At 41.2% G+C, this 27,731-nt stretch overlaps 1 protein-coding gene across 4 annotated transcripts in view; it reads right to left on the bottom strand.

The window, feature by feature from the left end:
• Positions 1–27,731, bottom strand: part of LOC140733344 (uncharacterized) — a 148,446-nt gene that overhangs the window by 101,308 nt on the left and 19,407 nt on the right. Inside the window, exons 3-4 of one of the 4 annotated variants that reach the window (XM_073056553.1) lie at positions 11,541–11,645; positions 6,148–6,261 (exon numbers count right to left, since the gene is read on the bottom strand). The exons of 2 other annotated variants lie outside the window; for them this stretch is intronic. The gene's annotated coding sequence lies outside the window, so the exon portion shown is untranslated. Of the gene's footprint in view, positions 1–929; positions 1,930–6,147; positions 6,262–11,540; positions 11,646–27,731 lie in introns of those variants that run through there. One more of the 4 variants, XM_073056554.1, reaches the window with a different exon arrangement.

The following is a 27,731-nucleotide window of genomic DNA, read 5'->3' as shown; positions in this document are numbered from 1 at the left end:
CATCATATCTACTATTCAATTCCCTAATTTGTTCATTCAATTCAAGTTCAACTGGTGTGTCCTCTGAGTGTAACATAGTAAAAGCTCAAGCCTTTAAAGTTTTCACAACAAGCCTGCAAAAGGAGTTGCTGCCATCCTTTGCTGAAAACACGATGGCTTCACGGCCCGCTGTTCCTGGATCCACGTCACCGTTCTGTGTCCTGACGTCAGTCGCTGACATCCCAGCCCATTCCCGAGGCTCTACCATGCTCTCCACGCAGCAACAGGCACTGTCTCCTTCCGCCCGACAGGAACCCGGTCCAGTCTTCACCACTACTGTATTAGGTATTGTATACTATACTGAATACAACAATCAGAGACCCTCTAAACTGGCTTGGAATTAATGCCACTCCTGGTACTAAATGTTGTAGCCTGGGGAAAAGTACACACTCAGGACAACAAATACTTTTTTGGGTTTTAATTCCTTTATCTGTTTTAGATGTTTTAGTGTCGGAAGATGGTCTTAAAACAAAACAAACGAATTTACAACCAGTTCCTGCCGTTACAATCTCCATTTAACCTTCGATCCACACTCTTGTGTATCGACGAATTGTGTATGCAGTATAAAAATACATAAAGCAAACCGCACAAAGCTAATACAAAACTAATATGGTAGTGGCAATTCTGAAGGAACACAATACAAACAACATTAGAATCCTACCAACCCTGTATCTTATACATAGCAGCGAAAAATGTAAATGAAAACATCTCATCTAAGATGTCTACTCCCTTTTAGCACGCACGTGCTTAACTTCCAAACAGAGACTAAACATTCACATTACGCTGTTACATTCACAATCAGTCATGATACAAAAAAGTTAGACAAAAGGTACACTTTGACACAACTTTTACACGATATTGCCTGGTAGTTAAATTAGAGGAAGACTGACCTACTTGGCCGGTAAGGAACTTCACACAAGCCACGCTCTCCAGCGCCGATGCCTTCACTCGTGAAAATCTAAAGCACCCACATGTAAAACATGTCAAATTACAGTATTGATATTCTCGATTCGCCAACAAGCATAAACGGATTCACATGGATATTGTCAATTAATACTCACTTTTCCTCACCATGCCCAGTATCTCTGGGAGGAACTTAATCCCAAAGCCCCACCAGCTGCTTCTGCAGAAAACAAAATGGTCTCCCCACTATCCCGCACTTGCGTAATGACATTACCATCTCCACTTCAAGGTGCAGACAACTATTCTAGCATTACCCAGCTGGATGCCTAAGTACACTTTTAATGATAATAAATAAGATTCGACGGTCACCCAGTTACATTTAGACAAATGTCCTCACCTCTTAATAAGCTGCAATTTTGCTTTTTTTCCTGACTCACAGCAATGATTTTAATAGTTCGGATTCAATATAATTTTATATTACGATCACACATATTAACAGTTTGCACTTAGACACATTATTGGGCAAGTAAACTCTTCTCAGGCTTCCAGCCAGGTACAGGTATCGATGATAACCGACATTTTGATGATAAACTCTGCCATCTTCTTCATATAACTGATACCTGTACCCAGCCGGAAGCCCAAGAAGAGTTTATTCATTATATATGCCGGGAAAGCATTAGATCCTTTTTCAAATTGTTGGGCACTTTCAACACAGGCTCTAAACAACACCCTACCCAGTGAGTAAAGACACTACATAAAGTATACACATTATGTATACTGTAGCACAAGTCTTTGCACTGCACTTTCCTTCATTCTAAATTTAACACCAGGAATCTATAGCATTTGTCATACTTAATAATGCATTGATAGGCTCATAATATTTTTCAACTTCAGTCAGTAACACTCATTTAATTCATAGCAATTCATGGTAAACATGGGATTCTTTGAAAAAATCATTAAAATTAACATGTTAGCTGTGATTGCTCAGCAATTAACAGATTTCAGAATCCTGTTGAAAGGATAAATCCCTAGGCATATGAATTTAATTCTGCAGTGTCCTTCCTTGCAGATGTTGCCTTACCTTTGCTCATCACTTTTAAACAGTGCACCGGTTGTTTCTAACCAGGGAAACATCACTCAATGTCTAAGTCATACACAACGTAACAATATGATGCAAGTTGTCACATACCTATACCAAACTTTGTGTAAGTATGCCTGTGGAGCATGAGAGAAACGATTACATAAGGAAAGTGAATGCAAAGCAACTGGGAATTCCATAACATTACTGAAAGTATTTAAATATCACATTAGTCATTTGAGCATTTGAATTATTCTTTAAATTAGGAAGTAAAAAGCTTGCATTAGTAAAAGTAATTATAAGTCCATCATATTAAGACCATAAGACATCAGGGTAGAATTAAGCCATTCAGCCCATCGAGTCTGCACTGCCATTTCATCTTGGCTGGTTTATTATTCCTCTCAATGCCATTCTCCTGCCTTCTCCTCGTAACCTTAGATGCCCTGACGAATCAAGAACCTACCAAGCTTAGCTTTAAATGTACCCAATGACTATACCCTTACAGCTGTCTGTGGCAATGAGTTCTGTAGATTTATCACCCTCTGGCTAAAGAAATTTCTCTTCATCTCTGTTCTAAAAGGATTTCCTTCTATTCTGAATCTGTGCCTAGTCATCACACCAAAGAAAACACCCTCTCCACATCCATTCTATCCAGGCCTTTCAATATTCGATAGCTTTCATTGAGATTCCCCCTCATTCTCTAAACACCGATGAATACAGGCCCAGAGTCATCAAACACTTCTCATATGTGTATTGGGGGTTTAAAAACCCAACAGGTTGACCAGTCTGGTCTGGTCTAATTTAATGCCAATCCTACACCACTGTGCTTCTGTGTGGGAAAAGGTCCAAAATCATTTTACAGGATGGCTGTGAAATTTATTCCAGAGACAAATGAGGGAGATACAGGTAAAAAAAAATAATAATCGGTTAACAGGACGTTCTTGAAAGTGAAGTGAGAGGTACTAAGGTGAAAGGCTTCACAAGAGGAATTCCAGAAAATGGTGGATCAAAATTCTGCCAATAACATTGAAGGAAATGTTGACAGGAAGATAGCAGTGGATGAAAGTCATGGAACCATTCTGTGGTTAAGAAGGCATACGGTGCATTGGCCTTCATCAATCATGGAATTGAGTTGAAGAGCAGAGAGGTAATGTTGCAGCTATATAGGACCCTGGTCAGACCCCACTTGGAGTACTGTACTCAGTTCTGCTCGTCTCACTACAGGAAGGATGTGGAAGCCATAGAAAGGGTGCAGAGGAGATTTACAAGGGTGTTGCCTGGATTGGGGAGCGTGCCTTATGAGAATAGGTTGAGTTAACTTGGCCTTTTCTCCTTGGAGTGACAGAGGATGAGCGGTGACCCAATAGAGATGTACAAGATAATGAGAGGCATTGATCGTGTGGATAGTCAGAGGCTTTTCCCCAGGGCTGAAATGGCTAGCACTAGAGGTCATAGTTTTAAGGTGCTTGGAAGTAGGTACAGAGGAGATGTCTGGGGTAAGTTTTTTTTTAAAAACGCAGAGAGTGGTGAGTGCATGGAATGGGCTACCGGCAGCGGTGATGGAGGCAGAAACAATAGGGTCTTTTAAGAGACTCCTGGATGGCTACATGGAGCTTAGAAAAATAGAGGCTATGGGTATGCCTAGGTAGTTCTAAGGTAGGGACATAGTCGGGTCAACTTTGTGGGCTGAAGGGCCTGTATTGTGCTGTAGGGTTTCTATGTTTCATTTGCAAACAAGCAGCCTGAAATAAATGTTTCAATAAGAGGGCCCTGTGAATATCAGTAAGTTCTACTTACATTACAACAATTGCACCTTTATGAATTGTATTTGCAGATTTGGAACAGTGGCCAATAGAGCTTGGTCCCCAGATGTCTTGCATTCCATGCCACTGGACCCTGACCCCGATCAGTCAGGGACCGTGTGGCTGCCCATGCATCAGCCTCCCCACATGACATGAGGCCTTTTTCATTAAGAGAATAACCCCTTAGGAGTACATCATACTCGATTTGAGTGATCACACTACTATCTATGAGAGAGCTGGCAGCTTCTACACAATCAAAACGTCCCCATAAATTTAATGAGCAAGAAATCTATACTTTTCCATGAATTCAATAGGCAGGAAATTTGTTTAACTTGCATGTAGTCTGCTAATAATTTGATTTGGAAATCTCTGGTTGAATGAAACTGGAGGAGAAATTAAACTACGGTACTTCCTTACTGAAATATAACCCCTAGGTGGCAGATGAAGCCCTAAAATAACAAGCTTCATACACAATACTGGGGCTGGTGTGCATAGAACAGTGACATAGAGCTCCATCTCGATAGACTACCTATACTTAAAGGAAGTTCTTCTCAGGAATTGAAAGAAAAATCAAACAACATTTGATGACCAAACCTGTAAATAGTTCCTCTGGAAGATCAAAAACAGTTACTTCCCCCAAGCTGTCAGGCTGATCAACACATCCAACTATCAACCCAGCCCAACACTGCTTTATCATTTCTTGTCAGAGTCATCTTATGTACAGATGCTCCTGTACCTAGTGTCACTTTATGTACATATCAATGTATATAAGCTAATCTTAAGTATTTATATTTATTGTGATTTTATTGAGTTCTATAGGCTTATTCTGTGTTTTTTTTTAAAAATATGCTGCATCAAATCTGCTGTAACAATCATTTGTTGTCCTTTGGACTTGTATACTGGTGAATGATAACAACTTGCTTAGGAATATTCTGCAGTGCCTGCATTATTAAAAGAAGAAATGGACAGAAGGAACACACACAAAATGCTGGAGGACCCCAGCAGGTCGGGCAGCATCTATGAAGAGGAATAAACTGTCATTGTTTTGAGCCGAGACCCTTCATTGGGAATAGAGAGGAAAGGAGAACCCAGAATAAGTTGGAGGGTAGAGGAAGGAGCACAAACTGGCAGAAGACAGAATGGACAGATATTTTTAAAATCTAAAGTCAACTGCAAAAAGATGTGTCAGAAGTTTTTTGTTCCCTAAAATCTGGTGAATTCCTCCTTTGCTGTTTATCAGAATATTCTCAACATTGCATGCTAGAGAGAAGTTTAAATTAATTTTCTGATTTTCCATCCAAGTACTAAAATATTGCCACTAGATGGCATAAACATACAAAATATAATCTGCCATCAGTAGCTACTGCATAATGAAATACATAACATATCAGATTAAATAATTCTTCAGTAATGAAACTTTATGACATTTATATTTAATTAATGAACTTACAGAAGTTTCCACAAAGGTGTTTAGTGCATTATAGATAACTCTGCCCACCTTAGCACAGACTTGCTGCAACAGTGTACTTGCCAATGATCCAAACAACTAAAAATTTTATTGATCCAATTTCAAATTTTCTTTATCCAGCTTCAATCTCAACTCTTCTTCGTACCAATCAGAATCAGGTTGATTATCACTGGCATGTGACATGAAATGTTAACTTAGCAGCAGCAGTTCAATGTAATACATAATCTAGCAGAGATAGAAAAAATAAATAGAATAAAATAAAAATAATAGTAATAAATAAACAAGTAAATCAATTACAGTATGTATTATTGAATAGATTTTTAAAAAATGTGCAAAAACAGAAATACTGTATATTAAAAAAGTGAGGTAGTGTCCAAAGATTCAATGTCCATTTAGGAATCAGATGGCAGAGGGGCCTGATGGTAACAGTGAGAAAAGGGCATGTCCTGGGTGCTGGAGGTTTTTAATAATGGACGCTGGCTTTCTGAGACACAGCTCCCTGAAGATGTCCTGGGTACTTTGTAGGCTAGTGCCCAAGATGGAGCTGACTAGATTTACAACCCTCCGCAGCTTCTTTTGGTTCTGTGCTATAGCCCCTCCATACCAGACAATGATGCAGCCTGTCAGAATGCTCTCCACGGTACAACTATATAAGTTTTTGAGTGTATTTGTTGACATGCCAAATCTCTTCAAACTCCTAATGAAGTATAGTTGCTATCTTGCCTTCTTTATAACTGCATCAATATGTTGGGACCAGGTTAGATCCTCAGAGATCTTGACACCCAGGAACTTGAAGCTGCTCACTCTCTCCACTTCTGATCCCTCTCTGAGGATTGATATCTGTTCCTTCATCTTACCCTTCCTGGAGTCCACAATCAATCTTGCTGATGTTGAATGTCAGGTTGTTGTCGCGGCATCACTCCACTACACTTTGCTGGAGTTCCTGATGAGTTCTCAATTCCCTGATCATGCTGAAAAACATGAATGAGAGAGGACTCTACTGCACTCTGCAGGATATTCAGAGACTTAAAGGTCCTCTGAATAATGATCCCTCAGACTTGATCTCATTGGTATTAGTTAATACAGTTTATATGATGTTCATATAATTTTGAAATTATGCTAATATAATTTTGTAATCTTTATTAAAATAATTGTGAAATACCTTGCAATTATGTTAATGAATATAATCCATACATTTTCTAAATAATAAATACAGTATACCACGACCTTTACTTTGAAACATGTTAGAGCTTCAACATTGTCAGTATTTCAAGTTACAACACTGTTACAAATTGTAACAATAAACACTGAATGGAAATCAGTAGTTCTTTGTTAATGAACTGCAGTCATGCTGATGCTGATGTCATCTATCAAAATTCATAGTATGCATATTGCAAAAAAAAAAGAAAATACGTTGCAATTTTCAACCTTCAAAATAAATTTATTATCAAAGTAGATATATGACACCATATACAACCCTGAGATTTATTTTCTTGTGGGCATACTCCCCAAATTTATGGAGTAATAACAAATCTTCTCCCGAGTCACAGTTCACCTCCAGGATTTCCCTGTATTTTGTCACATTCATTTTACCCTGTACCTTCACAAGTCTTCCTGGGCCTGTGGCGGTGAAGCATCCCCACAGCATGATGCAGTCACACTGTGCTTTACGGTAGGAGTGGTGTGATTTTGATTATGTGCAGTGTTTGGTTAATGCCAGGCATACTGTTTAAACTGATGGCCAGAAAGCTCAATTTTGGTTTCATCTGACCATAGAACCTTCTTCCAACTGACTTCAGAATTTCCCACATGCCTTCTGGCAAATTCTAGCCAAGATTTCATGTGAGCTTTCTCTTTGTCACTCTCCCATGAAGCGGCGATTGGTGAATCACCCAGGCAACAGTTGTATGCGCAATCTCTCCCATCTCAGGCACTGGGGCTTGCAACTCCTTCAGAGATGCCATACATCTCTTGGTGGCCTCCTCACTAGTCCCCTTCTAGCATGGCCATCCCACTTTCGAGGATGGCCTGCTGTAGGCGTATTTACAGCTGTGCCATATTCTTTCCATTTCTTGATGATTGACCTATATGTACTCCAAGGGATATTAAGTGATTTGGAAATTTTCTTGTACACATCTCCTAACTTGTGCTTTTCAATAACCTTTTTGTGGAGTTGCTTGGAGTGTTCTTTTGTCTTCATGGTGTAGTTTTTGCCAGGATACTGAATCACTTGCAGTTGAACCTTCCAAATACAGGTGTATTTTTTTACTACGATCAATTGAATCACCTTGATTGCACATCGGTCTCCAATAATAGATCTCCATTTAACTAATTATGAGACTTCTAAAACCAATTAGCTGCACCAGTGATGATTTTGTGTGTCATATTAAAGGGGTGAATAGTTATAAAATCTATTATTTTGTGTTTTATATTTGTAATTAATTTCGATCACTTGGTAAAGATTTGTTTTCACTTTGTTATGAGTCTTTCTGTTGATCAGTGTCAAAAAAGCCAAATTAAATTCACTGTGATTTTAGTACAGAGGAGATGTCAGGGATAAGTTTTAAAAAAAAAGAGAGGGGTGAGTGCATGGAATGGGCTGCCACCGACAGTGGTGGAGGCGGATACAAAAGGGTCTTTTAAGAGACTCCTGGATAGGTACGTGAAGCTCAGAAAAAAGAGGGCTATGGGTAACCCTAGGTAATTCCTAAGGACATGTTCAGCACATCTTTGTGGGCTGAAAGGCCTGTATTGTGCTGTAGGTTTTCTATGTGATTCAATGATGTAAAACAATAAAACATGTAAACTTCCAGGAGGAATGAACACTTTTACAGACTCTATATCTGTAGAATCCCTTAGGATTTTTCCTCACCTTGTCTGCTAGAGCAACCTCATGCCTTCTTATAGCCCCTGATTTCTTCATCAGTCCCCCTCCATTTCAGGTGCACAGGTCCCACCTTCCCTGGAAAAGAGTCCAATGATCCAAAAATCTTATGCCCTCCCTCCTGCACCAACTTCTTAGCCATGTATTAAACTGTATAATTTTCCCACTTCTGGCCTCAGTAACATGTGGCACGGATAGCAATCCTAAGATCGCAACCCTGGAGGTCCTGCCCTTTAACTTAGCATCTAATTCCCTGAACTCTGTGACTTTACTTTAGTCGATTTCCCCGCCCCACCTGTATCCAAATTGATATACCTGCTGTTGAGGGGGATGGCAATGGGGTACTCCTCAACCCCTTTCCCTTCCTGACTGTCACCCAGTTTCCTGTGTCCTGCACCTCGGGTGCAACTACCTCTCTATATGTCCTATCTATCACCCCTTCAACCTCCCGAATGGTCTGCAGTTCACCCAGTTCCAGCTTCAACTCCTTAATGCAAATTGTTAGATACTGCAGTGGGACGCACCTCTTGTAGTTGTGGTCATCAGGGACACCGGAGGTCTCCCTGCCTTCTTACATCCAGCAAGAGGAGCATTCCACTATCCTGCCCGACATCTCTACTGCCCTAACGGAGCAGATATAGAGAAGGAAAGGGGAAAAAAACTTAACCTCGAGCTTTTCTTTTCTTACTCTGATTAAAGTCTCTCTTCACTGAAGCCTCGAAGAGCTAAAGCCTCAAAATCACTCAGACAACACCTGCTGGACTTGCCCCTGCTTTCCTTTAATTTGCTCTTGCTAATCAATCCCAAGCGCAGATTGGCACTGGCCAGAGCTTGATGACACTACTGCAATCTGCTACTGCCTTTCCTACTCGGGCAGTGGAACTGAATGAAATCCCCTCCTCTCAAACTTCTGATATCCCGATTGGTGGCTGGGCAAAGCTCAATGGATGACTATTCTGTAGGCCAAAAGGTTTGTTTGGAATGGACTTGTAGTTCACAGTCTTCAAAGACATTTTTTTGTCTTAATTTTGCATTGGCTCCAGTAGCACTTGTCAGAAGACGCCTACTTCCCAATCTACTATGTCTGGGCCTTTCAACATTCAAAAGGTTTCCATAATATCCCCCTCATCCTTCTAAATTCCAGTGAGTACAGACCCAGAGCCATCAAACATTCTTCGTATGATAACCTTTTCATTTCCAGAATCATCCTTGTGAACCATCTGGACCCTCTCCAATGCCAGAACATCTTTTCTTAGATGAGAAGCCCAAAAATGTACACAATACTCAAGGTGAGGCCTCACCAATGCTTATAAAGCCTCAGCATCACATCCCTGCTTTTGTATTCTGGACCTCTTGAAATGAATGCTAACATGGCATTTGCCTTCCTCACCACCGACTCAACCTGCAAGTTAACCTTTAGGGTGTTCTGCACAAGGACTCCCAAGTCCCTTTGCATCTCAGATTTTTGGATTTTTTCCCCTCTGTTTGACCATACATGACCATGTATTTTCCAACATTGTATTTCATTTGCCACTCTCTTGCCCATTCTCCTAATCTGTCCAAGTCCGTTTGCAGCTTACCCATTTCCTCAACACTAACTGCCCCTCCACCACTCTTCATATTATCTACAAACTTGGCAATAAAGTCATCTAATCCATCATCTAAATTATTGATATACAGCATGAAAGGAAGCAGTTCCAACACCAACCCCTGCGAAGCACCACTAGTCACTGGTAGCCAACCAGAAAAGGATCCTTTTATTCCCACTCGCTGCCTCCTACCAATCAGCAAATGCTCCAACCATGTTAGTAACTATCATGCAATACCATGGGCTCTTAACTTGGTAAGCAGCTTCATGTGTGGCACCTTATCAAGGGCCTTCTGAAAGTCCAAATATACAACAACCACTGCATCTCCTTTATCTATCTTATTTGTAATCTCAAAGAATTCCAACAGGTTCATCTGGCAAGATTTTCCCTTTAAGAAACCATGCTGACTTTGTTCTATCTTGTCCTGTGTCACTAAGTACTCCATAACCACATCCTTAACAATTGACTAACATCTTCCAACCACTGAGGTCAGGCTGACTGGTCTATAATTTTCTTTCTGCTGCCTTCCTCCTTAACTAAAGAGTGGAGTGACATTTGCAATTTTCCAGTCCTCTGGAACCATGCTAGAGTCCAATGATTTTTGAAAGATCATTACTAATGCCTCCACTCTCTCTTTTGCTGTCTCTTTCAGAACTCTAGAGTGCAGATCATCTGGTCTGGGTGACATGTACCCTCAGGTCTTTCAGCTTTTTGAGCATCTTCTCCCTTGTAAAAGTAACTGCACTCACTTCTCTTCCCTCACACCCTTCAACACCTGGCACATTGTTAAGAGTCTTCCACTGATGCAAAATACTCATTCAGTTCATCTGCCATCTCCTTGGCCCCATTATTATTTCTCTGGCGTTATTTTCTAGCGGTCCTATATCCACCCTCACCTCTTATTTTTTGCATATGTGAAAAAGCTTTTGCTATCCACTTCGATATTGTTTGCTAACTTGCTTTCAGATTTCATCTCTTCCCTCCTAATGATTCTTTTAGTTGCTCTCTGTAGGGTTTTAAAAGCTTCACAATCTTATATCTTCCTGATAATTTTTACTTTGTTGTACGCCCTCTCTTCTGCTTTTACATTAGCTTTGACTTCCCTTGTCAGCCACAGTTGTATTATTTTGCCATTTGAGTATTTCTTCATTTTTGGAATACACCCATCCTGCACCTTCCACATTTTTCCACCATAGCTGCTCTACTGCCATCCCTGATAGCATCTCCTTCCAATTTAATACCATTGCAATTTCCTTTACTCCACTGAAATACTGCTACATCAGACTTTACTTTCTCCTTATCAAATTTCAAGTTGAACTCAATCATATTGAGATCACTGCCTCCTAAGGGTTCTTTTACCTTAAGCTCCCTAATCACCTCCAGTTTATAACATAGCACCCAATCCAGTATAGCTGATCCTCTAGTAGGCTCAACAACAAATTCCTCTAAAAAGCAATCTCAAAGGCATTCAACAAACTCACTGACTTGAGATCCATTACCAACCTGATCTTCCCAATCAACTTGTATGTTAAAATCTCCCATGATTATTATAACTTTGCCCTTTTGATATGCCTTTTCCATTTCCTATTGTAATCTGTGGTCCACATCCCAGCTACTTGCTGGGAGGCCTGTATATAACTGCCATCAGGGTCCTTTTACCTTTGCAGTTTCTGAACTCAATCCACAAGGATTCAACATCTTCCAATCATATGTCACATCTTTCTGCTGATTTGATGCTGTTCTTTACCAACAGGGCCATGCCAACCCCTTTGCTTACCCTCCTATTCCTCCAAAACAACGTGGAACTTTGGACATTCAGTTCCCAACTCCAACCATCCTTCAGCCATGATTCAGCAATGGCCACAACATCATACCTGACAATCTGTAATAAAGCAACAAGATCATCCACTTTATTTCTCGTACACCATGCACTGAGATGTAACACTTTGAATGCTACATTTGCTGCCCTTTTTTGATTCTGCATCCCTAATGTCCCTGACAACCTGACTGCGTGCTACCTTTGCAGGACAAGGAACTGGGAACTAGGAGCCTGGGCTTGGACTCCGAGCCAGAGACTGGACAAGGACCCAGAACCTGGGTCTTGACTCAGGCTCAGACCCCGGAACTAGGTGAGGACATGACGTGGCTATAGGACTGGACAAGGCTTGGGTTCTTCGAGGCTTGGCTACAGGACTAGGCGAGGCTTGGGTTCTTCAAGGCTTGAGGATGGACTCTGAGTCAAAGACCGGGCAAGGACACAGAACCTGGCTCCTGACTCGGGCTCGAACTCCAGGACTAGGCAAAGACATGGCGTGGCTACAGGACTGGATGAGGCTTGGATTCTTTGAGGCTTTCCTGGGCAGGATGAGGTACTCCTTCTTGGAACGCAGGACCAGGACCCTTTCTAGGACACTGGGCTGGGATGACTGCCAAGGTAAACTGCCAAGGAAACTGTCAGGGATTCAGATGGGGAGGGGAAGAGAACAGTCCTGTCTCAGGGTAACGGCAAAGATGGCCTGACTTACCCCACAGAGGCAAGGACAGGAAGGGAGCTCAATCCAGGGTGACTCCAAGTCTCAGGGTGGCCAGCAACCTTGGTTGGCTACAAAAACAGCCAAATCCATATCTATCTCAGAGTGGCAGACGGCCACTCAGCTGGCCCCAGAAATGGCCGAGTCTATATCACGACTGCTCTGACTAGAGACAAGAAGGCTCCATGAAGTGGTGGCCCTCCAACCAGGCCTAGAGATCACAAATGGTGCCCTAGCCTTCCACCGGTGGGTTGCTCCAAGGTGATACTGACGAGATGAACCAGCACCTACACTTGAACCCAGGGCCACTTATATTTCCAGCCCCAAGATGAGCATCAGGTGCCTATGATTAAGCCCAATTGAAACAAGGGACAGCCGGAAGACCCGGAGTCCTGACTGTCACGGACCGGACCATGAAACAGAACTCAGACTTTATGGACCGGACCATGACAAATAAACCTGCCCGCGAGAATATTGATCGCCCTTAGGTTCAAAGGTTGAGAATGATAATAAATCAGCTATAATAGAATGGCAGAACAGGTTGAATGGCCTAATAATGCTTCTATGTCTTATGGACATTGTATAATGGCAATTACTGTAGTAGTTAACACACTTGTTAATTTAACGTTACATTTAATGCTCAGATCTATACCAGACATCGTCTTGTACCCTATAGTACAGAATGTAAGGTTAGAATATGTGGAGCTTATTTGGAGTAGCAATTTATGGGATGTGTCTGTTCTTGGAATGGATATTGCATTTGTGCCAAGCTTAGCTTACACGATAGAACCTGTAACTCAGAGTAAAACAGGAATAAATTTGAAATGTACATGTGTATACAGCAACACCTCAATTTATGAACATGGCTGTGAATTTTCATTGACTCTTTGGGCATGCATCTTTGATTTACAAATCAAATTTCCGAGAAAGCAAATAATACCCCAGCTCTCCAGCCATGGGAATCCACTGTACCAAAGCAAATGGAACTGATTTCACTCAGGTTTATGAAATTTCAGAAACTCTAGGCACTGGAATGTGTGGTGACACCTGTGGGCTGCCCCCACCCCTCACATCCTTGGGTGTGTAGGTTGTAACTCAAACAACACATTTCACTGTACGTTTCAATATACAGCACATGTGATAAATAAATGAATGTGAATCTGAGTTTCACTCAGTGAAATGTATGTCAGGAGAGCGAACATTTTTGAAAAATTGAAAAATTAAATGTAAATATTTATATTTCTTTAAATAATGATTTAGTTCACGTGGATATTTAAAAACTGGAGTTGCTGGAAATCTGAAATATAATAGTGAATACTGGAACACTCAGAAGGTCAGGCATCTGTGGAAAGAGAAGCAGTAGGCATTTCTGAAGCTGGAAAATTAACTTTGCATCTCTTTCCACAGATTCTGCCTTACATGTTGAGTGTTTGCAACATAATTCTGTTTTTATTGAGTTATATCATTTTACACATGTAGGCAGAATACCAGTTTAGCATGGACTAGATGGGCCAAAGAGTCTGCTTCTATGCTGCTGTGCTCCATGACAGTAAAATGCTGATAATCCATTATCCCATTGTTTGGAAATCCTGATGTTCCGTATCTGGCTCATTGGATGCTGTTTCTTTAACATTCCAGGCTCAAGTTCCTGCGCTCATTTTAAGAGACTGGGGCTCCCAACTCCCACATTGCCTCGAAACACACTTGGCTCTGTTTCCTGAGCTCCTTTGAAACTTACTTTTTTCACTTTCCCATACTCTGTTTAAACTCAGTCTTGGTGGAGGGTCTTGGCCTGTAACATCAACTCTTTATTCCTTCCTAAACATGCTGCCTGATCTTCTGAGTTCCTCTAGCATTTTGTGTGTGTTACTCTGGATTTCAGGCATCTGCAGAATCTCTTTGCTTCTGTTTAAACTCAGCTGGTTTACAAGAAAGTTGATTATTCTACTGTGGAATATTTTTTTAAAAATTAAGATGTGCTGATATTAATAATAATAACATCCGGTAATAGTCAGAAGAATCTGCCAGACTGAAGTCTGAAGTGTTAGATCAATGGGGTTTTCTGTTATGGTATGTTAGCGTTTTTTATGAAAGGGAAAGGAGTATGGCAATTATATGGAAGTGAAGAGCTTTAAGAATTGCTATATTATTTTCTTTTATTTACAGATACAGCACAGTAAAAGGCCTTTCTGGCCCAATGATCTCATGCTACCCAATGACATTCATGTGACCAATTAACCTACTAACCCTTTGGAATGTAAAAGGAAAATCGTGCCAGCCTTTTGACCTACTCTAAGATCAATCTAACCCTTCCCTCCCACATAACCCTCCATTTTTCTATCATCCATGTGCCCAAGTTTCTTAAATGCCCCTAATGTACTTACATCAACCACTACCCCTGGCAGGGTGTTCCACACTCTCACCACTCTCTATGTAAAGAACTTATCTCTGACATCCCCCCCCCCTCCATACTTTCCTCCAATCATCTTAAAATTATGCCCTCTTGTATTAGCCATTTCCATCCTGGGAAGAAGTCTTTAGCTATCTACTCGATCAATGTCTCCTGTCATCTTGTACACCTCTATAAAGTCACTTCTCATCTTCCTTTGCTCCAAGGGGAGAAGCCCTAGCTCGCACAATGTATCTTCATAAGACATGCCCTCTAGTTCAGACAGCATCTTGCTAAATGCTTTCAGGATAATGTTTCTTAATTGTTTTGCTTGTGTGATTGGTTCCTATGACTGGCATCTTCACTATTGTCACACATGGTTTCTATTGTGTATTTAATATTTAAATAATATTTGAGTAATCTTGTGTATATATTGTTTGATTAAGCATTCTTGTTTATTTAAATAATTCATGATGGGTTAAATGTAAAAATACATGAATTGCAAACATCATAATTGTAAGCACCTCGCCTAAAGCAAACACAAATTTAGACTCATATTTCCGACTCCCATGTTTTCCTTTGAATTTGTTTAATATTTTGAAGTTACAAAACATAACACTGGCAAAGAGGTATTTTTAAAATGAGCCCAAGATGAATACCTACTCATTGAAGCGCAGCAAAGATGGTGAATAAAAAAATCAGAACAGCACATGCAGAGACAGTCGGGTTAAAAAAAGGGCAGGAAACAGATGAATTCACGGGTTCATAATCAGTGAGAACCAGGTGATAATAATAATAATAATAATAGAGCAGAAATTACTGGTTATACCGGAAAGATTGATGTGTTTGATTACACAACAGGTAAGTGGCTTATGTACATTGAGCTAACTAAACAGTATTTTGAAACAAAAGAAAATAGACAATAAGAAACAAGTACCAATTTTGCTAAGTGCGTTATGTTTAAGAGCATACAGATTGGTTCAAAGTTTAACTGCTCTAATCAAACCAACACAAATGAATTTTTCTGATATTGTGAAAGTAATGTAGGAACATTAAGAACTGAAACCATTGTTGATTGCAGAACACTTTAAGTTTCATAAGCAGAATCAAAAGGAAGTCCATTTCAGTGTACATGGCTGAATTAAAGAGATTGTTTGAACATTGTCAGTTCAGTATGGGCTTAATGATGCACTGAGTTAGTTTGACAATAGACAATAGACAGTAGGTGCAAGAGTAGGCCATTCGGCCCTTCTAGCCAGCACCACCATTCACTGTGATCATGGCTGATCATACACAATCAGTACCCCGTTCCTGCCTTCTCCCCATATCCCTTGACCCCGCTATTTATAAGAGTATCTAACTCTCTCTTGAATGCATCCAGAGACTTGGCCTCCACTGCCTTCTGGGGCAGAGCATTCCACATATCCACCACTCTCTGGGTGAAAAAGTTTTTCCGCATCTCTGTTCTAAATGGCCCACCCCTTATTCTTAAACTGTGGCCTCTAGTTCTGGACTCACCCATTAGCGGGAACATGCTTCCTGCCTCCAGTGTGTCCAATCCCTTAATAATCTTATATGTTTCAATCAGATCCCCTCTCATCCTTCTAAATTCCAGTGTATACAAGCCCAGTCGCTCCAATCTTTCAACATATGACAGTCCCACCATTCCGGGAATTAACCTTGTGAACCTACGCTGCACTCCCTCAATAGTAAGAATGTCCTTCCTCAAATTTGGAGACCAAAACTGCGCACAGTACTCCAGGTGTGGTCTCACCAGGGCCCTGTACAGCTGCAGAAGGACCTCTTTACTCCTATACTCAATTCCTCTTGTTATAAAAACCAGCATGCCATTAGCTTTCTTCACTGCTTGCTGTACCTGCATGCTTGCTTTCATTGACTGATGTACAAGAACACCTAGATCTCGTTGTACTTCCCCTTTTCCTAACTTGACTCCATTTAGATAGTAATCTGCCTTCCTGTTCTTGCCACCAAAGTGGATAACCTCACATTTATCCACATTAAACTGCATCTGCCATACATTTGCCCACTCACCCAACCTGTCCAAGTCACCCTGCATTCTCATAACATCCTCCTGACATTTCACACTGCCACCCAGTTTTGTGTCATCAGCAAAATTTGCTAATGTTACTTTTAATCCCTTCATCTAAATCATTAATGTATATTGTAAACAGCTGCAGTCCCAGCACCGAACCTTGTGGTACCCCACTGGTCACAGCCTGCCATTCCGAAAGGGACCCGTTAATCACTACTCTTTGTTTCCTGTCAGCCAGCCAATTTTCAATCCATGTCAGTACTCTGCCCCCAATACCATGTGCCCTAATTTTGCCCACTAATCTCCTATGTGGAACTTTATCAAAAGCTTTCTGGAAGTCCAGGTACACGACATCCACTGGCTCTGCCTTGTCCATTTTCATAGTTACATCCTCAAAAAACTCCAGAAGATTAGTCAAGCATGATTTTCCCTTCATAAATCCATGCTGACTCGGACTGATCCTTCTATTGCTATCCAAATGTGTTGTAATTTCCTCTTTTATAATTGACTCCAGCATCTTTCCCACCACTGACGTCAGGCTAACCAGTCTATAATTCCCTGTTTTCTCTCTCCCTCCTTTCTTGAAAAGTGGGACAACATTAGCCACCCTCCAATCAGCAGGAACTGTTCCTGAATCTATAGAACATTGGAAAATGATTACCAACGCGTCCACGATTTCTAGAACCACCTCTTTAAGTACCCTGGGATGCAGACCATCAGGTCCCAGGGAATATTGCAGGAAAGCATTCAAAAATAGTTCCTACCTGAAGCACAGCTTATATTTAAAAGAACAGTTGAAATTGCTGTATCACTGGAAATAGCAGATGGAGATGCAATTGAGTTGCGGTCAGGAATAAAAGTGAGCATGAACAAAATTGCAGCATCTGACAGAAACAGGTCTGGCCAAACAAATTGTCTTAATGTTGTGGCAGGGGCTCATATGCACCAGACTAACGCAGGTTTAGAGGTAAAACTTGCAGAACATGCAACAAAGTAGGTCACATACAAAGAGCATGTCAGGAAGACAAAAATAAATGGACTGCACAGGGAAGCAAAAAAGCTAAAAAAGTCAAGTTGCAGCTTCAAAAAGAGCACTACTGTAATCTGAATGCTGTTGATGAAAAATCTGATAATGATGAAAGTGACACAGGATTGTGTAGCCTTGGGATTTACAGTGTGAAAACTAGCAATAGATAAGCAATATGGCTTACACCAGAAGTGAACAGCAAATTAATTAAAATGTAATTAGACATTGGTTCTTTCATCAAAATGAGATTGAACAGCTTTTCAAAAATACTAAACTTCAGCCTGTAGCTATCCAACTAAGAACTTATAGCGGAGAAAAGATTACTCCTCTGGGAATTACCTTTGTAGCAGTGAAATACAACAACTAACAAGCCATGCTGAGCTTCTATGTGGTTAAAAATAGGAGGGCCAGCATTGTGGGGACGTGATTGGCTGAGACAAGTACAACTTGATTAGAGATCCATCCACTATTTGCATGCCACGTTCCCTGCAACGTAGTCAACTGACAGTGAGTTAAGAAAGGTATTGGATGATGCCACAACTGTCTCCAAGGTGTACATCATGAATTGTTACCCAACAGTGCACAAACAGGTGTTGGTACCAACCTCTGTGCCAATGGTTGGAAAGCATCTTGGACCTAGGAAGGACTATGCTGCTCAAAGGAATCATAAAAGTGTCGAAAGCAGTGGTCTGACTGCAATAGTTTTTGTAGGCAACATATCTGAGAAAGCCTCTGATGTTAATCAAGCAGTTACTTTTGAAACGTGGCTTGGCTTTGAGCTCTAAGAGAGTTCAAGGAGCTTCAGGAAAGTTGCAAGCATTAGGCTTTTGTGAGTATAGAAAACCAGAATCTACTCTGTATGCATTAAGGTTATTGCATGAACTTCAACTGGAAGACAAAAATCAGCTTGTAAAAACCCAGCTGGATGAATGGAAGATCAAAAAGAAAGAGTCAATGGAGATACGAAAACAGAGGATTCATCAGATGATGTTGTGGATGAGGAAACCAAGAGGAGAGATCAGATCGTTAAGAGAACAATAGATGTTTTAATACGAGAACACTTCAATGAACTAAATGCACCTTCCCTAGATCAAGATGCACAAACTAAAAAAAGAGAAAGGAAAAGGAAAGTGGCTACCACTGTCAGAACCACTTCCTGCAGTCTCAGTATCAACTCTGACCCCCACCACGGAGAAGGTCCCAGAACCTGAGATTGTTTTCACACCAACACACACAAATTGCTGAAGGAGCTCAGCAGGCCAGGCAGCATCTGTGGAAAAGAGTACAGTCAACGTTTTGAGCAGAAACCCTTCATTAGGTGTGGGGAAAAAAAGATGATGAGTCTGAGTAAGAAGATGGATGGAGGGGAAGAAGAAACACAAGGAGATAGGTGAAACGGAAGGGGTGGTAAAGAGCTGGGAAGTTGATTGGTGAAAGAGATACAGGACCAGAGACAGGAGAATCTGATAGGAGAGGACAGAAGGGCTTGGAAGAAAGAAAAAGGGGAGGAGCACCAGAGGGAGGTGATCGGCAGGCAAGGAGATAAGGTGAGAAAGGGAAATGGGAGGGGGAAATATTGAAGGAGAGGTGGGGGACATTACCAGATGTTCGAGAAATCAATATGCATGCCATCGGGTGACAGTAGAGGAGGCCATGGACTGACATGTAGGATTGAGAAGTGGAATTAAAATGGGTTACCAGTGGGATATCCTGCTTTTCCTGGTGGAAGGAACATTTGTAGCCTGGGAGACCGCTTCGCCGAGCACCTATGCTCTGTCCACCTGAAAAAGCTGGTTCTCCCAGACTGCCTATTTCAATTCTACTTCCTTTTCCCATTCTGACATGTCAGTCCATGGCCTCCTTCACTGCTGCCTGCTTGCGTTCAGCCTTACCTGGGAAAGTGGACGATTGAGTCGACTGATGCTGGAGACCAACTGCATTCGCTTTATATTTTGATACTCCTTTCAGCTGCCGTGTTGGCATTTAGTTTTCCATTTGAGAGTTTTAGTGAATGGCCCTGTTTGGCTTAACGTTTATTGTTTCCTTTTCCCTTAAAATCCTGTTTGTGTTAAAGTCTGTGAACTATCGACCCACTTCAATGTCTCTCTCTCTGCACTTGGGCCATATCCAAACATAATGACAGCAAGTCTTGACCACACAAAGATGGAGCCAGCAGAGAGAGAGCAGCTGACCTTGGCCCTGAGAGTCATTGGTCAGGTAGGGGACAAGCTACAAGTGATTGAATCTATTCTGGGTGAGGTTACTGAAGCAAAGAGGCAGATAATCTCATGCTGACGAGTCCAGTCTTATCCGGAGGGACAGGTATTCCTCGCAGCAACTGCCCAGCAGCTCACCGCAGACAATCAGAGTTAGGTGTCTGCGATTTCTGCACTCACAGCCGCTGTCCATGAACTCACTGCGGACAGCCAGCGTCAGCTGACGGCCATTAGCACTCTTGCCAATGCAATTCAGCAGCCTCTGGCTGCAGTAGTCCCACTCCCAGCATCGTGCAGGTCCTCCTCTCCTATCATCTGTTGCTATCTCCCAGCAGTTCAATAGATCTGAGGACAATGCCGATCCAGAGCCTGTCCCTCTGCACTCCGTTGATCTGGAGAATAGAGACAGAGGGGAGAGCTGCCCTGCAGATGGACCCTGTCCCAGGTGGGGTACATACCAACTGGCCATTTGTCCCTGCTATGTTGCGCTCCCAAGTGATGGAATGGGGTCACTCCTTTCATCTGGCTCACTAACCAGGAATTCAACAGACCCAGGAATGTATAAGGAGACAATTTTGGTGGCCATCTACTGAACGCCCCAGGATGTCCATGACTTCATATCTGCCTGTTCCACCTGTGCTCAGAACAAGACGTCATGTCAGCATCCTGTGGATCAGTTATGTCGGCTGCTCGTGCCCCATTGCCCTGGTCCCTCCTCTTGGTGGATTTCATCACTGGGCTACCCCTTCCTATTGGAAACTCTACCATTCTGGTCATTATGAATTGATTCTCAAAGGCTGTCTACTTCATTGTCCTCCCTAAGCTCCCATCAGCTCATGAGACTGCCACACTCATGGTTCAACATGTGTTCAGGCTCCAAAGCTTCCCTCAAGACAGTGTCAGATCATGGACCACAGTTCACTTCCCGCTTTTTGGAAGGCTTTCTGCTCTTTTGTAGGAGCCACGGTCTGCTTCTCGTCTGGTTTCCACCCGCAATCTAATGGCCAGACCGAGAGAGTGAATCAGGAGTTGGAGACAACCCTGTGCTGCCTGGCCTCTTCTAATCCCAAGTCATGGAGCTCTCATGGGCAGAGACTGACCACACTAACATTCAATCATCCTCTATGGGTATGTCCTATGTTCCCTCTAAGCTGTGCGCGCACACACATTTTTCAACCAGCACACAAAGGAAATTAATGTGCGCACAAAAGGTTAGTTACCTAAAATAATGTAGTAATTAATAATTATAATTATTGAAAATAATCTTTTAGCTAAATGTTTCTGTTAACTAGTTAGTCGGTTTTTCAAATACCACAATGCGCGTCACTAATTTACGTCACCTCACCTTTCCTGTTCCGGTTTGTACAGCTGCATCACGGTGTTCATATCGTAAACTTCATATTTGGCGATGAACAAGTTAATGCCTTATGTTTAAAATATCATGATTTTCTAGCTGAAAATACTGTAATAGTTAGACAGTTTAATGATTTCAAATTTTCCGTGCAAGAAAAAATTAAATCCAAACTGATTTCAAACTTTGCTCAAATGGTGGCATTTGTACTTCAAAATGAACAGTTTTGCGACCTTGCACAGTTGATAGACATTGGGGGAACCTTTCTTGCGTCTAGTGCGGACTGTGATCGAGGTTTTAGCCTAATGAATCAACTCAAAAACAAGCTGAGAAACTGTTTAGGTGAATGTCATTTGGATATATTAATGAGAATCAAAAGCTATCAATTGGATGGAGGTTCTATTAGTCCAGAAGAATGGGTAAATGCCAAAGACAAGAGAGAGAAAAAATAACTTAGTGACTTAAATATGTATGTTATTTTGTTGTTATTCTGTGCAGTTTTATGTCAAATATTTTTTAAACCTACAGAAACTGTGCCATGTGTGCATTCAGTGTGAACATACTTTTGTCACAGGAAAAAAATTTGCACAACATAAGATTTTTGCGCACACTGACTGCTAAAAATTAGATGGAACATTGGGTATGTCCCCCTTTGAATGCCAGAAGGGATCCCAGCCATTGTTCTTCCCTGATCAGGAGATTGATGTGGGAGTTCCTGCTGCTGAACAGCTGATCCAGCACTACAAGTGCACCTGGAGACGAGCCAGGGCTTCTCTGCTGCGCGTGCACAAACAACATTCCTGACAGGCCAATCAGCTCCACCGAAAGGTGAAGCCTTTCAAGCCAGGAAAGGAGGTCTGGTTGAAATCACGTGAACTTCCCCTGAAAGTTGATAACTGCAAATTGGCCCTGCGCTATGTGGAACTACTTGTAGTGGAAAAGGCTGTCAACAAGTTCCTGTAAAGATTGTGTCTACCAGTTTCTATGAAGATCCACCCAATGTTCCATGTTTCCCAGTTCAAGCCAGTTACTACTTCTCTCCTGGCTTCAGTCACCCACCTCCCCCTCCTCCACACTTGCTGGAATGTTCCCTTGTCTATACCATGCAATGCCTCCTAGCACCTCGTCAAGTATGGGGTAAGGTCCAGTATCTTCTTGACTAGGAAGGGTATGGTCCTGAAGAACATTCCTGGATCCTGGACAAGCCTCTCATCTGGGATCTTCCAGCAGGTACCTAGGGAGGGGGCCCTGTTACAGCCATGGACTCTGCTACAAGGTCTACGTGCCCCCGCAGGCAATTGCGCTCATGAATATGCACTTGTCAGCTAATTACAGTTTCATTGTAGTGATATTTAACTCTTTTCTTTTCATTGCAGTGCTTGTCAAGACTTGAGCAAAGCACAGCAACACTACACTGCCTGCTTGCGTTCAGCCCTGCCTGATGAAGTGGACTATCAAGTTGAAGGATGCTGAAGACCAGTGGTATTCATTTTGCATTTAGATATTTCTTTCAGCCGCGGTGTTGGCATCTAGTTTTCCATTTGAGAGTTTTAATTAATGGTCCTGTTTGGCCTAACATTTATTGTTTTCTTTTCCCTTAAAATCCTGTTTGCATTAAAGGCTATTAAATATTGACCAGCTTCAACATCTCTCTCTCTCTCCATACTTGGGCCAAATCTGAACGTAGTGACAACGTGAAGTGCATATGTCATCACGGTACCACGTGATACGTAGGTGCCTCACTTAAAGTAAGCATGAAGTTAGACTCACATTTCAGACTCCCATGTCTTCCTTTGAATTTACAGTCTCCATGAGGAAACTATATTGTGAACCGAGAGTATTTAAACAGGATCATTTAAATTTGAATATGTTGCAAAACAGCTTGGTATGAAAAATCATTTCACAAATTTTGTATGATCTATCTTCAGAAAGAAAACTTTAAAGACTGGCATAAACAGTGAAAGAGGCAATGCATTGTGTACTTGATTGTATGAATGTTGTTTTGCAAAGATGGGCGAAATTCAAAGAAATTCAAATAAACCAGATGCTCCATTTCAAGCTCTCTGAAGTTTCTGTGTATTATTCTGCATGTTATTCCACTAAAGACAAGGAATCCACAGCAATGTATATATTTTACACTGAAGAAATTAATCAGTAGGTAATGCCTAAAAGGCTGAACTCAGCAATCACAGCCTTAACGTTAACTCAGCGTGCATATTGCCTTCTCTATGTACAGTATTCCTGGATGGAAAGGATTGGTTAAGGATGTAGAGTTGTTAGTTGTACACATGCTGTTTCCAAGATGGAGCACAAAGGGATTCACACCACAAATGTACAATCTTGCTCTGAATGTCATTTTCGAATTTATTTACTCCAAATGCATCTCTAAAAAACTGGCATTTTAAAATCTGACCCTCACAGTTTAATTCTTGCCTTCCTGGGCTGGGAAGTTTAATTTCTTAATTGAAACTATTGTTACATTAAGTAGAAACCCTACTCTTCTGTTAGAGATGTATGGAAGATGAATGCACTTAAAAACAAAAGTTTAAAGCTCATATGGATATTGTCACCAGGCCTAGGCTAGTGGTATAATGGTCCAATTCACTCAGTCTGTAACTACAGGAGCTCTTGTCCTCACCATGAACTGCTGATTTTTTTAAACACCAAAAATAGTATGAAGACAGTAAGACATTTAATGTGCACAGAAAAAGAAACATAGATTATTAATACCAAACTGCTTATATAATTCTCTAAATAGCTGCTCAGTTACTTCCAGGCTGTTGTTGAAAGTCAAGAATTCTAGTTATCACCATGACATAAGGGTGATAAGAAATTAATTGTGGCTCTCTGTTATTTGTTTGACCAAAGGTGAAATTTATATTAATTCTGAAAATCCCAGTGGTCGTCATGATCTTCCCTGGCATCTATCCAAGTGAAGTAATTTGCCATTTCAAAGACAGCCTGGAATCAGGATATGAACATTTAAAGAAAGTTTTACTGAATATAATCTCAGTATATTGTCAATGTACAAACACCACCATGTAGGCAGCATTACACTGGACCCACCACATGTTGAGTTTCATCAGTGATCTCATCATAGACCCAACTGTAATGAATTTATTGACTATGACTGTCTAATGTTTTTCTGAAATGACTTCCCCTCATGCAGTGATAAATTACTTGCAGCAATTTGGCTTTTGTCAACTGAGGGGTATAGGGTGCAATGGTTCATGGAACTAATATATCTCAACAAACTCACCAAGCTTTTGGTTGAAAAGCTGAATATCACTATATACAGACCTACAGCATTGGACATCATTTCACCAATATTATCATTTCATGATGCTGAAAATTAAGGCCATGTGTGTCCATGGTACGTATGTCCATAGTGGTACTGGATCACTGTCCAAATATTTTATTTTGTTGACACAAGAGATGCTGCAAATGCTGGAAATCTACCAGCACCTATGGAGAGGAATAAGCAGTTAACTTTTCAGGCCGAGACCCTTCACCGGAACTGGAAAGGAAGGGAGGAGGTAACTGAATAAGAAGGTGGGAGGAGGGGAAGTGATACAAGCTGGCAGGTGATAGGTGAAACCAGGTGAGGGGAAAGGTCAGTGGGTGGGGGAGGGCAGTGATGAGAAAAGGTGATAGGTGGAAGAGGTACAAGGCTGAAGAGGAAGGAATCTGATAGGAGAGGAGAGTAGACCATGGAAGAAAGGAAAGGAGGAGAGGAACCTCTGGTAGGTGATGGACAGATGAAGAGAAAGGAAGGGGTAAGATGGGAGCCAGAATGGGAATGACAAAAGGGAGAAGAGTGAGGAAGAGAGTAATTACCTGAAATTAAAGAAGTTGAGGTTCATGCCATCAGGTTGGATGTAATTTTGTTGATTCCTTTTGTCACTAATGCATTAGAAGACAAAATTGCATTTTCAGAGAAGACTGGCATGAAACATCAAAGCAAAGCCATGATTTATGACCGGTCACAGTCAGCAATTTCCTGTGAAGGTTTGCTAACCTAATGATTGTTTCCTTTGTAAGATCAATTGTTGCAGCCTATGGCTAAGAACTCAGATGCAGAATTTGAAACTGTAAGTGCAGACTCAGGTCATCAAAAACTCTGAAGTGAAATTTTATTTAAATGATCATACAAACACTATGTCATTTTACTAGATTAGAATTGCTGACTGTGACCGGTCATAAATCATGGCTTTGCTTTGATGTTTCATGCCAGTCTTCTCTGAAAATGCAATTTTGTCTTCTAATGCATTAGTGACAAAAGGAATCAACAAAATTACATATCCAACCTGATGGCATGAACCTCAACTTGTAGATGACGACCCAGAATGCTAGAAATGACAGCAACACACAATCTGCAGGAGAAACTTAGCTAGTCAAGCAGCATCTCTGAGAGGAAAGAAATAGTCAATGTTTTGGGCTGAGACCCTGAATCAGGACTGTAAGTGGGGAGGTGAGATGGCCAGAACAGCGAGGAGGGGAGAGAAGAGGATTCTAAGGTGATTGGTGGACTGAGGAGGGTGTAAGATGGCAGGCAGGTCGGTGAGGTGAGTGGGAGTGCAGTTGAAAGACTGTGGCAGCTGTATGATAGATGGGGAAAAATGGACACACCCTTTGAGTCTTTTTACTCTCCCTTGATCTTTTTATTGCCACTGCAACCTTCACTAATTCACTGCTGAAAATATTCATGGTTAAAGAGGGAGAAGTAAAACAAATCATAAAACTACTGATTAGGTGTCACTAAAGCTGAATGTCCACATCTGCAAGTTGAAGGAAAGATTTGAGAAATGTTAGAATGCCGTAGTATTTAGGTCCTGGGACAAAATGGTTCTGCCTTGATAAATTGCTGTTTTTGTGATCCTCTGCTCTGAAAATCTGTGTGACTGATTTGAACTAACAGTCCAACTATCTCCCGAATCACTCCCTGACAAAAGAGCATGGTTTCCTTTTAGTGTTAAAGAAGGAGAACTAGCATCTGTATATTTTGAAGTCTTCAGTGCTTTCTGAATCCAGCCACTTTTATAAGACCTCAATCATATTACACATAACTGAAAACCTCTAGGATTATATTGGTTGTTTACTACAAACGTTGCTATTACCATCAGGGAAGGAGTGAGAGGAACCGTAAGTCCCACACCGTCAGGTTCGGGAACAGCTCTTACCCTGTAGACTTCTGAACTGGTGTGAGTCGCTTCACTCACCACAACTCTGAAATGATTCCATAACCTACAGACTTACCCTCAAGGACTCTAGCACTCGTGTTCTCATTATTATTTATTTTTTATTTGTATTATACCCTTCTTTTGCATATTGATTGCTTGTTTATGTTTATATATAATGTTTCATAAATTCTATTGTATTTTTTTATTTTCCTGTAAATCCCTGCAAGGAAATAAACCTGAAAGTATTATATGGCAACATAAGTATATGCACTTTAATAATAAACTTTACTTTGACTTATTCTGGGTCATTTGCTAGGTGAACCTTCACAATTATCTCCGCAGTAACAAAAACTTGCCGTTATATGAACTGTAAAGACATTCCTTCGAACAGAATTTTGGTGCTATTTGGAAAAAATTTAACACCTAAACAAAACTAAGAGGACAGGTAATGCAAACTTTTGTCAAAGATGTAGGTTGTAAAGACAAGTTAGAGGAGTTGGTGCAGAGAACCAGATATGCATTAGGAAGGGAACTGCAGAGCTGTGGTGGAAGGATGCAAATAAGTTAGACACAAGAGAGAGGAAATGAGATCACAGGAATTCGTATGGCTCAAAAAACATCAGAAAGGATTAGAAAGCAAGGGTAGAATTTTAAATTGTTGCATTGTCATGCTGGGTGAGTGTGTGAGTGGGAAGGAAAAGGGCTTGTTTTGCTGTTGTTGCTTGTGTGCTGTGCTGAACATTGTGGGCACACTATGTCAGTGCTGCAGTGTGTGTGACACGTGTGGGCTGCCCCCAGCACACCCAGGTTTAGATTCAGTTATAACATGTGCAGATGCATTGAAACATTCAGCGAAATGCATCATTTACGTTATAAAGACCCGGAACATGATCCTCAGGTTGTCAGCGCAAAAAACGCATTTCATTGCATGTTTCGATGTACATGTGATAAATAAATAGGATTCAATGTGAGCCAGTGAGCGCTGGGAATCGGAGAACCAGTCATGCTGTGTGTTTCACATCAGCATGAGTTTATAAACAGAAGACAGTATGAAGCTAGCCAGGAGAGTATTACAACATTTGAATCTGCACATAGCAAGTCAGGACCTGGGTTATCTTTAACTGTTCTCCATTATACAGGCAGGCTGCCAAGATGAGTCAGCCAACCATTTTTCCAGTCCCTACTTATTAAAGTGCTCCATCAAACTGAAATCATTACTGG

This window comes from Hemitrygon akajei, chromosome 9 (genome assembly GCF_048418815.1).
Source record: "Hemitrygon akajei chromosome 9, sHemAka1.3, whole genome shotgun sequence".
NCBI classification, from domain to species: Eukaryota; Metazoa; Chordata; class Chondrichthyes; order Myliobatiformes; family Dasyatidae; genus Hemitrygon; species Hemitrygon akajei.
The sequence above is the reverse complement of the archived record's forward strand: the minus strand, read 5'-3'. Positions and strand labels throughout refer to the sequence as shown.